Source organism: Molothrus aeneus, chromosome Z (assembly GCF_037042795.1).
Source record: "Molothrus aeneus isolate 106 chromosome Z, BPBGC_Maene_1.0, whole genome shotgun sequence".
Classification (NCBI taxonomy): domain Eukaryota; kingdom Metazoa; phylum Chordata; class Aves; order Passeriformes; family Icteridae; genus Molothrus; species Molothrus aeneus.
The window spans coordinates 21604582-21618168 of record NC_089680.1 but is presented as its reverse complement, the minus strand read 5'-3'; the positions used below and the strand labels follow the sequence as shown (position 1 = coordinate 21618168).

General features: G+C 38.6%; 1 protein-coding gene across 1 annotated transcript in view; it reads right to left on the bottom strand.

Moving 5' to 3' along the window:
- Nucleotides 1-13587, bottom strand: part of MLLT3 (MLLT3 super elongation complex subunit) — a 120083-nt gene that overhangs the window by 62685 nt on the left and 43811 nt on the right. The window lies entirely within an intron of this gene.

The following is a 13587-nucleotide window of genomic DNA, read 5'->3' as shown; positions in this document are numbered from 1 at the left end:
AATAATATCCAGATTTTCCTTAAAGGATTCAGACTTCAAGAACAATACTGTGCGTATTATTATAATACCATAATACCATCTTTTTCTCAGTTTAATTTCTCAGTTTAATTATTTTTATTTTAGTTATAATTCTTTTAGGTTTTAGCTACTTTGAGTCCCCATGGTACTGAATAGCAGATCTCTGAAGAAAGTGGCACTAGCTGTCAACTCCAATCAGTGACAAAAAGTAGATTGTTACAAAACTTGGAACAGAAGCCATCTCTGCCTTCTCCTGTTTGATTGCATAGCAGTCTCATTGTCTTCAGTCTCAGAACTCAAGTCTATGTAACATATGAGCACAAAGGGAGGCTAAGCTTGAGAAACCATGCATATAACTGAGTTCAACTCCGATGCTTCCAAATGCTGCATGTATGACATGCTATGTATGAAAAATCATGTCTATGGCACTACCATCTCACTGAAGGTTTCTCCACTGTAGGCTGGTAGAATGATGCAGTGTATAACACAAAAGGCTGACTTCATCAAAAGCATCCCCTCTAGCTCTGTGAACCTAGCTGACTGGAAAAAAAATTCAAACTATCAGATGAATCACAACTTGCTCAGACATATACTCCTTTCAGAATTGCCTGGTAGTTTACAAAAAGAATGTATTGCAATTAACTGTACAGAAACTGGTTACCAAAATTATTCTTTTTAGCAAAGCACCACAGATAGGCACTTAAAATCCTTTATCATCCTGAAAACATGACAAGGCCCATCAGACACACCCAGGAACATAAACACTCTTATGTTCCCAATAGTACAATTAGTACTGCAGCTTTCTGAGGACATGCAAGCTTGGCTAATCCCCAAGCAAACAAACACAGTGGAATTTTCTACTTCTACCTTGCCATTCTCCTTGTTTACTAGCACCAAACCCCTCAAGGGTTAGGGGGATCACAAGTCCTTGTTCACCAACTACAGTTCGCTATCACTATCTCATTCACCACATGAAGTTAACAAAAAGGGAAGAGGGAAGAAGAACAAGAACAATCTCTGTTTACATGGTTCTGCAACACAGTTCTCTTGAAGATACAGAAGTTAATTTGTTTCTCCTAGCAGGAAAAAAAAACCAAAAACAAAACAGAGAAGCCATAGTTCGTAAAGTGGGATTTGAAAGGTTTTGAAAAAAAGCATTATGATGACTGGTCAAATCTAAGAGATTGTTTCAGACCAAGGTCTTCAGTTGGAAACTGGAAGAACCTCCCAGAAGTAGTATTTCCCTTAATATTGGCACATCTTCTCCTAAGATGACTTGGCAGCATTTGAAAAATGTAAATATTATAGTCCTAGTTAAGCACAGAGGTTACAGTAATATGTACTGGCAATTTCTCAGTCAGTGATAAAGGAGTGTTCTTGCTCCTCCTCAACGTGAGGAGAAAGCCTTCACAATATTTTTTGAATGGTCACACACAGAAGATTGAAATCCACTTATACAAAAATGGGGAAAGATTACACAAATCAGATAGAAATGCAGAGGCTTTAGAAACAGTTATTTCAGGCTACATATTTGTGATGTCACAAACATCACATCAACTTCTTCCTGAGCATTTAACTGGTCCAGAAAACCTCATTAGCATAAATATTTTTCATTGCCTCTCTCATTAAGCTCTTCCTGCAGATTTACACAGCTGTTTGCCACGCTGAATAGTACCTTATCAAAGTCTCCTGGCTCTTCAAAGACTCTGAAACAGCTCCCAGTTTTGACAAAGCCTGGATAATAGGCTGCAGAACAATTGCCTGGAAAGTACTTTGGGTATCTTCCCAAACTGAAAGATGGGCTTTTAACACAAGGAAAATTCTAGTCTTGTGAATGAAACCTTCCTGAAGAGAAAAAGAAGTGATTGAGCAAAGCTCAGTGCTATTGTGTATGTGCAGACTGCAGCTATTACATTTTTCTTGCATTTTTAGTGGGAGCCACCACTGACAGAACATACTGACAGAAATGGCATTTCTGTGCACTCTGAAACAGCACTCCCTGGGCTAAGCCCTTTTTGTTTTATTGAACTGTCAGAAGGAGTACCCAGGGCTGCAGTGACATGTGGTTTAGCCAAGCCAACAGGAAATCATCCTAACAAGGCATGCTGACCAGAGAAAAGAGAAGTGGCAAGAGTTCTGTAAACCGCAGAAAAGGAAGTAAGAAAAATAAAAAAACTAAAATCGCTCAGGAGAGGAGAAGAGGGGGAAAAATCCCAAACCTGTAGTGAAAAAGGTAAAGAGAAACAAATGGAAATTGCAAATGTAGACCAACAAACTCAACCAACAACAGAAACTAGGAACGAGTGATTTTGAAAAAGGAAGCGCCCTAACAGATTCCCCAAAACTTGCTAGGAAAAAAGTGACTGTGCTAAATGAGGTACATAAGCAGAAAACACTACCTTATTACAAAAATCTGAGGGACAGAGGCATTTTACCTCTGACTGCTCCTTTCCTTTAAAGTGCCACCTAAAAATCCATTTCAAGTACAAGACCAAGTGTCTTGAACACCATTTACCACTAAGACTTTATTATTATGGTCAGATTTATTTTTCCTAAGGAAAAAGCTTGTATGAACCCAATTTTCTCCCTCTCTGCTGTATCTTTTGTCTAAGTTGTCCAAACTCAAGGCAGTCTCTACAACAATTAAAGCCCTGAAGGTTCCCACAGACTCAGCTAAAAACTGGTGTCAGATAAGGCAGTTCCAGGGAACATGACTGAGATGCAGGAAGAAGCAGGCAACAGCATACAGAATAACAGAACAATTATAAGTGTTTCCTGTCACAAGTGTTGTAGGTCCAGGAGAAGATAAGTAAAAAACATAAGCAAAATTATACATATTTATTTACACGCACTGGCCGCAGAATAAAATATGGGGAGTTTGTTGCCTGTGTAAGGCAAAATAAGGAGCTTAGCTCAGCTGATCAGAGCATGGTGGGAATAACACCAACATTGTGCATTCAATCCCTGTTCAGGCCCCTTAAATGTTGAACTCAATGATCCTTGTGGGTCCTTTCCAACTTAGAATATTCTGTGAGTTCATGGTACTGACCTGTTATTGTATGTTTGCCATGATCATCTCTTCTCCCACAAACAAAAATTTTAGTCCTAATGTATTTGCAAATACATTTGCTAAACAGATAAATCAATTAAAACTATTTTAGGTGCAATTTTGAAATAAAAATAGGACCTCATGCAACATAATCATAATGCTGAAGTCTGTCTCTTATGTTCACCATGTTTCATTGTACTGTGGGGTGAACATCGCAGTAACAGGCAGTAACACTTGGTATGTTTAAGGCCACAGAATGGAAATTAGATCAAACGGGTCTCTAACTATGGCTAAATCTATTGTGAAATGCTGCACAGGAGCTTGAACACAGGTGAAATCAGATGACTAGTTAAGTTGCAAAAAGATAGAGGGAATAGAGGAAGGTGTAAAAGCCAGGTCCTAGGATAAGAAGGTGGAATGATGGTTTGCCTTAACGCTGAAAAACCATACACATGCACACATGTACAACTGCACAGGGGATGAATTCTAGTCCTGCACACACTTCAGGTGATCATCTACAGTATACTGTCACTTAACCTCCTGTGAGAGAGGACTACTCAGGCACTCAGCTGCAAGGCTAGCTGTACTACAAACACTTCATGAACAGGAATAGTCAGAAACACACTGGTTATGCTGATGCGTTCATTTTGAGCTGCATTCCTATACAAACAGGTTCCAGTAATTCATAGATGATAAGTTATGGAAACGCTCTTCAAACAAAACCTGCCTTCCAGCAACTGCAAGGTATCAATGGGCATCAGTAACAGCAACATTATCACTACTACTACTAGTTTTATTAATAAGGATTTCTTCTCAATAATGATCTGTTTACATTACATTGCCTAACCATACTATCAAGAGGCCCTGCAGAGAGACCTTGACAAATCAGAGGGCTGGGCAATCACCAACTGTATGAAGTTTAACAAAGAAAAGTGCCAGATTCTGCAACTGGGATGAGGCAACCCTGGATATGTGGAGAGACTGGGGAATGAGACACTGGAGAGGACTGCTGCAGAAAGGGACCTTGGCAAATCGGGATATTCCATGAATCTGTGACACTCATTCTGCACGTTAGAAAGAAACGAGAGTGTTCAGTTCTCATCCAGTGCGTTCTATAACTAAATTATTTGATAATGCCTGCAGAATGAGTCACCCAAGATCACCGAAAGGCAGAAAAGCATTGATGATTACCTGTCCCTTGTTCTATCAGAATACACCTTCTATACAGCTCACATAAATTGCTTAAATCCTTTATCTCACATGATTTATTTCTTTATTCCGCAAGTGAGGCACTACTTTTTTCTTTCTCAAATGCATTCCCATGTGTTGCATGGGACATTATGTCTGATGTGTTGCATCAGACATTAACTGACACTGAAGGAACAGGTGCAATCAAGCCACAATGCCACATTTTACTAACAGTGACTACATTGAAGCCTTTCGACATAATAATAACAAAATTCTAGTTAAAGCTATCTTTCTTAAAAGCTTTAACATGCAATTCACTTGCCAGTTTAACACTTTGAAGACATCATTATGAATAGATTTTTTCTTTATTAAAAATACAGTCAGAATGAACAAGTTAAGGCAGAAGCTCCCTTCAAGCAGATTTCAATGCCACATCAGAATAATGCAGAATAAAGTCTGCAAGAATTCACACATATTTTATGCAACCTGCAGGATACTTCAAGTGGGTGCCTGTAAGAAGTGATGCCTTAAAGATAACTGATTTAACAATAAGGATTTTTGTATGAGTATCTTATAGATATTTGCTCATTATTTGCTCATACTGGTCACATTCTGACCCACTATTTCATCTATTCAACACCACCTTCCTTAAAAGTTGCAAAACCAAGGGGTGGCATTCATTTTCAGAGGAAGGCAGATTTTGGTACCAAATCCCTCCTACAACAATAACTCAGCTTTAAATATTCAGCTGTGATTTTTTTAAAAGCTCTTCAACTCTGCTATTCTGCAGCTCACCTTGCCAACTTGAAAGGTCCAGTATGTGGATTCTTAAAAAAACCAAAACAGCCTGGAAGAGAATGACTCTGTTATCTTCTATATTCAGGCACACCTCAGCCATTAATATAAAAAAAAATTCTAGGCAGGTTCAAACCGAAACTGGAAAAAATTACTAAGATGAGTGTGGTTTAAATGGTACATCCAAGACTAGGAATAAGGATAGTCCATTTGCTTCACACCTTTTGCTGACATGTACTTCATGAGAAAGATAAAACCCCAAGAAAAAAACACCAAAGGCACTAGAAGTTCTAAGACTGGGCTCTCAGCACTGGAGTACATTCTCATATTGTATAGAATCTACAGCCCATGGGATTTTCCATTTCACGCAGAAAAACAGGTCCCACAACTGCAAGATTTGAAGTAATTTCTTTCTTGGTTATTAATTATATACCTCTTCTTCCCATTAAAGACTTTGCACAGAGAATATTTTTTCTTAACCTCCATACAGATACTTAACACAAATCATATATAAATATATGACATAAATCTCATTCTCTATTTTAATTTCATTATGCTATGCAAGGATCCAACTGGGAATAAGCATTTCAGAGCCAACAAAGTTAGTCTGTATAGCAGTGGTGCCATAACTGTGTCAAAATTTTGGGATAAAAGAAGTTTTACAAGCAAGCCAAGACTTTTTTTTTTTCCATCACACTTCCATCCTTCATGGTTATTTCACTTGACTCATTGCAGAATGAGTAATGAGTAAGGCTGGAAGGGACCACAAGTGAATGTCTGGTCCAACCTCCCTTCTCAGGCTGGGACATCCTAGAACACACGGCACAGGATTGTGTCCAGTTCTTGAGTATTTCCAGCCAGAGAAACTCTGCAACCTCTCTGGACCTTCTCCAGCAGCTCTGTGTCTCTCTTGTCCTGAGGAGCCCAGAACTGGACACAGCACTCCAGTTGTGCTTCACCAGGGCTGAGTAGAGGGGCAGGATCACCTCCCCCAGCCTGCTGGCACTGCTCTTCCCAATGCACCCCAGGACAACATTGCCCTTCCTGGCCACCAGGACACCTGGACAGCTGGCTCATGGACAGCTTGCTGTCCACCAAGGATGCCAGGTCTTTCTCCATAGAGCTGCTTTCCAGCAGATCAGGTCCCAGCCTGTGCTGGTGCCTACAGTTATTCCTCCACAAGTGCAGAACCCTTCAATTTCTTTTGCTAAATTTCTTTGTCCTTCAGATATAATATACTGAAAAAAAAAATTGCCTGTATCATCTACCTCATTACCTTCCTGAAGCTGTTCAGAGTAGGCATACATAAGATCATGAATGCTATAATCTACCTCCCAAAATTATTTTAGCAATTGGAGAGTGGGACTAAGAACAGGAAACAAAAAATATCTCTTTCAACCACATTCATACCATTAATGGAAAAATAATAAAAAGTCTGTTAACTTGAGCAAAACACTTGAGATGTATTAATATGACATGAGGTTAAACTATCAAAGAGTATTGCTAAGGCTAGAATAATTATTTATGGAAAACATTAATCTGTCTGTTTTTTCTGCCTGCCACCTAGCATTACTTGTGTAACAGAACAACACAAAGCTCTGCAATCAAATATACCCTGAAAGGGAGAGACTTGTAGTTTGTGTGCAAACATGTTTACAATTAATATGATGTAAATGTATGCTTCAGGCATAAACTGAGTTTAAGCACTGTGTTTGCATACAGATGATGCAAAGGTTGTATACACTGGCATGCACATAATTTATCACAACAATTACACTATTAAGCTGATAGGAATTTTGAGGGGAGAAAACAACCATGTGAGGATAGGGAAGTGGCATATAAAACTACAAATTTCTTCAACCAGAAATAGTTAAAAATGCAATGCTGGTTCTGACCACTGTAGCATGCCTATAGCTTTATTCTTCTCCTTAAGAGAGGCAGAATAGAATAAACTATTTCAGTTGGAAGGGACCTACAATAATCATCTAGTCCAGCTGCCTGAACAGTGATGACACTGTTCAGTGTTGACTTCAAGACATAGTTCAAGTATGTTGTTAAAGACATTGCCCAAATGTCTCTTAAACACTGACAGCTTGGGGCATTGCCCACCTTTCTAGGAAGCCTGCTCCAGCATATTTGACTGTCCTGATATTAAAAACAAATGCTTCCAAACATCCAGTTTCAACCTGCCCTGGCACAGCTTTGAACCAAGCACACAAATCCCATCACTGGGTCCCAAGTAGAAGAGATCAGCACCGCCCTCTCCACATCCCCTCCTCAGGCAGCTGTTCAGGGCAGTAAGGTCACCCCTCAGCCTCCTCTCCTCCAAGCTAGACAAACCCAGAGTCCTCAGATGCTCCTCACAGGACATTCCTTCCAGCCCTTTCACCAGCTTTCTTTCCCCTCCTCTGGACACATTCAGGGACCTTCCCACCCTTCTCAGAGGGGTGCTGGGGCCCAGCACTGCACACAGGACTCGGGGTGAGGCGCAGCAGGGCTGGATCCAGCGGGATGATCCCAATCCCAGCTGGTGATGCTGTGTCTGCTGCACCCCGGGATGGGGTTTGCCCTCCTGGCTGCCCGGGCACACACTGCTGGCTGGGAGCTAACCAAGGCTTCCAGTTCATTCTGTTTGTTTCTCACACTGCATGAGCTGATGTACAAGCATTTCAGATACAATGAAAGATAAATATTTTTATATATATACATATATATATATACACACACACTGAAAGGTACAATATATTAATTCACAAAAAAAGCTAGCCACTGATACATTTCTTCACAAGCTCTGAGTGCTACATTCTACACAGCTGACAAACTCCCCTTTGCACATAAAATAGAAATAGAAGGAAAAGAAATACAGATTGGACCATAAAGGCAGAAAATCTTCAACGTGGCACATGGTCTAACCCTGAATAATTGGTTTTGCTGTAGGCCAATTTCAGCATGAAGTGAACAAATAGCTTTTAAAAATATTTACCTCAAAAATGGTCATATTAATTAAATTGCCTTTGCAGTAATAATCTGATGGAAATCTGTAAAACAAAGTGATCAAACTGAATTTTAAGAGATCATAGGTGTCTTAGGCAAAAACTCTAGCTAAGTGTTTTCTTACACATAAGAACCATTCATCATGCAATACTTCAAGTCTGCTCTTTTGAAAAGAACAGAAAAAAAAGTGGACAAAATTGCATTTGCAAATTGGTATTTTTCTTTCAAAAAATGCCACAACATTAATTAGAAAGCTATTGATGGAAATATTAGCAAGGTTTTACTCATTTATATGCTACAGAATAAACAATTTCTTCTGTAATCCCTAGCTCTACTTGTTTCTGAGAGAAGCAACACAGTGTTGTTTCCAATTTTCCAGTCCATGACGTCTTTCCAATTTCACTGTTGAGTTGCAAGTATTCAGTAATAAGGAAATAGTTCTCATTGTAATTCTTAAGGAACACTTTTGGGGGTCATAATATTTTAGTTATGCAGATCTTGGAAAAAAAGAAAAAGCTTCCTAATGACAATTACATAGGCAAACTGCTAACATTAATTTTTTTGACCAAATACCCCAATCTTTGTTCAGACAGCATTATCACACCAAAAATTCTTCTAAAATCACTGGAAAAGCTAAGTTTTGACTTTGTGAAGAATAATTCAATGCAAACATTAAACTTTTTGCCCTACACAATGTATTTATCTTGCTTTGGTATGCCTCTGGAACATATAACATATTTTCTCCATGTAGTGTATTGATTAAATAACAGCTTGGAAAACAAAGTAGAAATAATTCAGTGTAAACATCTTGAATAAAAATTAGAGTGTGTACCACCAGTGAGACATACAGGAAACAAGTAAGCTTAAACACAAAAAGACTGCAGAGGAACAGAAAACTGCACTTTTCTTCAGTTTTGATAAGGGGAATGTAAAGATTCTCCTTGAGTGAAGAAAAGTAATTCAAACCTGCAAAATTATGCCTGTATAACAATTTCAACCTAAAATACATCCTCCATTTAACATTAGTTTATTATGCTTTCAGGAATTAGAGTAGATATTGTCTAGAGGACATTAAATTAGTCAAAATGAATCAGCATTTCATACTAGCATATCATGTGCTTTCAAAGTTTTTTAGTTAAGTTTTTTATATAAAAGCAGATTTTCTTGCTTGGAGAAAATTTATCCGAAGTATTATTTCCCGTAGTAGATGGGCTGATTGACAATAGTTAACTGCACAAGAAAGGTTTTTAAAATCTGGCATATTTAATTCTGGAGGTTTCTTATCTTTCTTATTTTTTATTTGATGGGGTTTTTTTTTTGTTTTTTGGGTAACTGGTTTTGTTATTTGTTTTTTGTTTTACCCCCAACAAAGTGCGGGGTAATTACCTGAAGCTGTAATTGGAGGATTAACCCTGACATGTAAATGGCCCAAACTTATAACTGCATGAAAACTTGTGACCATTATCCATCTTGGGTGTAGCCCCTCTTGGAGGCTTCTGACTGTCCAAGGTGTACCTGTTGAAGGCCTTGAATAAATACCCACTTTTATTCTCTTAATCTTGTCTAGCTTCTGTTTTAGGTACCCACTCCAAGGCATCAATTGTACAAGCTGGAAAGCAAAACAGTGAGAGATTACAAGTTAGAACTGCAATTGTATAGGAAAATATATAAGCAAAAACCACTCTCTTAACCTGACAGAGTCAGGATGCAACCTGACACCCTGTTGGTCAGGGTGTTGGCAGGAGTCTGATTAAATGGTGGCTGCAATCCTGAAGTGATCAATGTGGTTATAGCAGTGGTCCTGTAGAAGGGTCTGATCTTCCTCTGAAGGTCCAGTGGTGGCTATGGACTCTTGTCCTCTGGGAATTCAGTGGAATCCAGTGGCCATTTGTGGTGTTCCAAACCTCAGATTATATCCAAGTAGGAATGCTTGGTTCCTCCCCCTGGGCACAGCATCTCACAAGACCTTGAAAACCCATTAGCAGAGATAGCCCCTGGAGGGAGTTATCATGGATTACTCATGGACGAGATAACACTACCCCACCAGGTTTTAACAGTTTATAGAAATGGTGATAGAATACAAACTTTTTGGTTACATCTTACATTGTCACCTAAGATAGTGGTTCTTTTTTGTTTGTTTTTTTTTTTCACTAGCAATTGCCCTAGGAAACTGTGTGAATACATACATTTTTTATTTTCTTCCCAGTCTGATATTCACAGATTTGAGAAAAGAACACCCCTAGAGCACAGTGTGCATGCAATTTATTTTTCAGTTAAGAAACAAAAAGAAAATCTATGTGTCTTTGTTTCCCTAATCAGAGCAAAACTCTAAACAGGCTTCATTTTTCTGTATTTTTTCAGAAGCCTAAGGCCTTCCACCAGCCAAGTGTTTTAAAAATATCATGATATATCAAAAACAGGCGATGTTAGTTTTTAAATTCATGATGATCCTAGTAATTTAATTTCAGAAAGGTAAGCACAAAACTCAACAGACATCAGTCACAAGTCTGTCACATTTTTGGAGCATCTGTCTTTGACTTTTTTTTAAATTGCCTTTCAAACTAGAACTCCAAACTAGACAGATAACAGAAAAATTGCCCCCTTTTTTTCTCATGTGACAAGATATTCTGCTGCCATTTACTATGGTTGCCGCTGCAGGTAGGTAACACAAGAGCCTTTGGACACTTCTGGAGATTTCAAAGGGAATGCAGACAGCAAACACCTAGACCCAAGAACAGCAACTCGTAAGTGTAGTTAGTGAAGGGTAAAGAAAGTACAACTTGTGGCTAAAAAGCACACATCCTCATTCAAAGCAGGTGGAAGGGGAAGATTTAATAGACAGCAGCATCAAAGTCTCATTGGTGCAGAAGCTGGACAAGTAGCACCTCAAGCTGCAAGCTCTGGGTTGGGGTGTACAGGCACTGGAAAGGGTTCCTCCTTGCAGGTGCTGCTCTCCCCTACCCATACATTTAAGGGAGCACTCTCTATCTTATATAAACCTACATGCACCCTAATACTTGTCCTCTAAAGCAGATCTCATAGCAAGTGAGGCTGAACCCCTTTTGTGATGTGGCCATCACACATCTCCCCTGCAGCAGCAGCAATCAGCAGCCCCCCACTCAGCCTGAAAACAACACCCAGAATCACCTCCTTGCTCCACACCACCTAGATGTACTTGTGTTCCCCATGTGCTTCCCTGCCACCAGTCATAGTAAGGGCTATCTCTAAATAGCTTGTTATCTGAGATATTGAACACCACAACAAAAAAAAAAAAACAAACCTTTTCCTCAAGTAAGAAGATTACAGTGTCAGAAAAATGCCCATCCACAGCCTCATGCTGAGTGAGCACTGAAGAACCTTCCCACAAGCAGCATCCAACATACTACAACAAAAATAAAATTGAGACTGTAGACTCTCTGGTGCACTTCAGTACAAAAAAACTGAAGTGAAGCCAGTAACACGCCAGTAAGAGCCCCACATCTGAAAGGTGCAGAGAACCTTGAGGTAGAGCAGAGTGAAATGGCTTTTGTTCCAGCACACAACTTTCACATCCATCTTCAGGAACTGACTACTGTCAGCAGCAGAACTTCAGCCATGTGCTTCAGAAACTAAAAATGCTTCCATGGCTGTTTGCTATGCCATTTTAGAGAGACTGATATTACAAGAAATGCTAAAGGAGATGGAATAAATTAGTCACACCTAGAAATGCCTAAACAGGCTTGCTGCAGGTCTTGAGATGAGAGATATGTAGATCTCTGTTATTTAATAATTATTTGCTTTAAGAGTCCTCTAAGCCAAACCTTGCTAATATAAGTAAAAGTAGGATTAAACTAAGAGAAGTAATCAAAGGACACGTATTGAAAACATACTTAGTAAATTAAACTATTTTTAGAATATTTCACCACTATCTTCCAAAATGTCCTGAAGTTACTTTATGAAGACTATTTACTTATGTACACAAAAGACAGCATGACAAAAAAAAATTAAGCTGTATAATGGTCCACATAGTAGCAGCAATGGAACATTCTTCATTTTCCTCAGTTGTTTACATGCCTCTGAGGACAGAACAAAGGACCAAACCACCATCTGCTTGAGGGTAGATTTTGGGGAAAGGACAAATCAACAGCATCTCTTCCTTGCACTTTGCTTTAGTTAAGAGCAAAAATAAAGACAGACAGACGGAAATTAACATTGAGCCATTCTCCCTTCACAATTTTTCCTTCACAAGCAATCACAAACAGACTTTCTTAAGCTTTCCCACAGACAGAGCAAGCTGAAGTACTTAAGGCACCGAGAACAAGAGTAAGCAATAGTAGGGATGGCCACTTTACAAGCAGTGGTACACAACAGGAGAGAACTGCCCAGTAATAAAAAACCCACAGTAAAGTCCATTTTAAACAAGGCTAAAAGTTGAATGTGTGGTCAAGACAGTATAACCAGCTCCTACTTGAAGACTTCAGAACCAAGTAAAATATCAGGATGGACTGGAGAAGTAGCACATAAACATAATATACTGCAGGAAAAAAATCTTTGTGGAACAGAGTGAATACATAAGACTCACCCCAGCAATCTTAATTTTATTTATTGAACAGGCAGACTGTTTTGACTTCCATCATTCTTAACAAGGTATTTTTCAATATGAGTGTTATTTAAAATATATATTAGTGACTGAGTGTAAGACAGGTATCCTACTGAGAAAAACCTTTTGATAAAAGAGAATTGTGATATGTTCCACATGAGCATAATGAAGACAACCAGCTGATTTAACATAGATTTTTGCATTTAACAAGATAGTAACAAATGGTAAACAATGTAGAAAGACATATAAAAAGAATTTTTAAAGACCTGCATTTAAATTGTAATTCCATTTTAGGTAACAGTCATTTAACACTTAATCTTCTTTATGTTCATAAGTAGGTTATCTCAGTAAACTGAATGACTGGCTATTTCAGTTAAATATGTATCTGCTCTTTTGTGGTGTTACATAATTATTGTTACATATTCTGGGTAACAGAGTTGCTGTAATACTCAGGAGATGTTAATTTACCCTCATCCTTTAAAAGATTAGAGCATAAAAACCAGGAAAAGCTGAGAAACCTCGAAGGAAGTATTAAAAAGCATAAATTGCAACACCACTGAGAAGAGCTAAATTAAATCTGTGACACACTTCACTCAAGTAACATAAATAGGGTGCATAATCGTGTTAGTAATTACAAATGCCACTGTCACAGCCTCAACACACATAGAAAAATAAACTGTTTAAGATAGCCCCAGACACAATCTTTCACAAACAGATGAGAATCATTTTACTCAATTTTTATCGGAACTCTCATCAAAAGATTCTCACAGCACTTCTCTATAATAAGGACAAATTATGACTTTGGAAGACATCAGTTACCCAAAGAGGACACTGAACAATATGTGCTAGTAAATATTTTCTTGGATCTTCCCAACCCTTAAACCACCTAATCCACTTAATCTCTATTTGCTGTCATATCTGTACATGAACACACAGCACCTGAGTGTTTCAAACCTGTAATCAC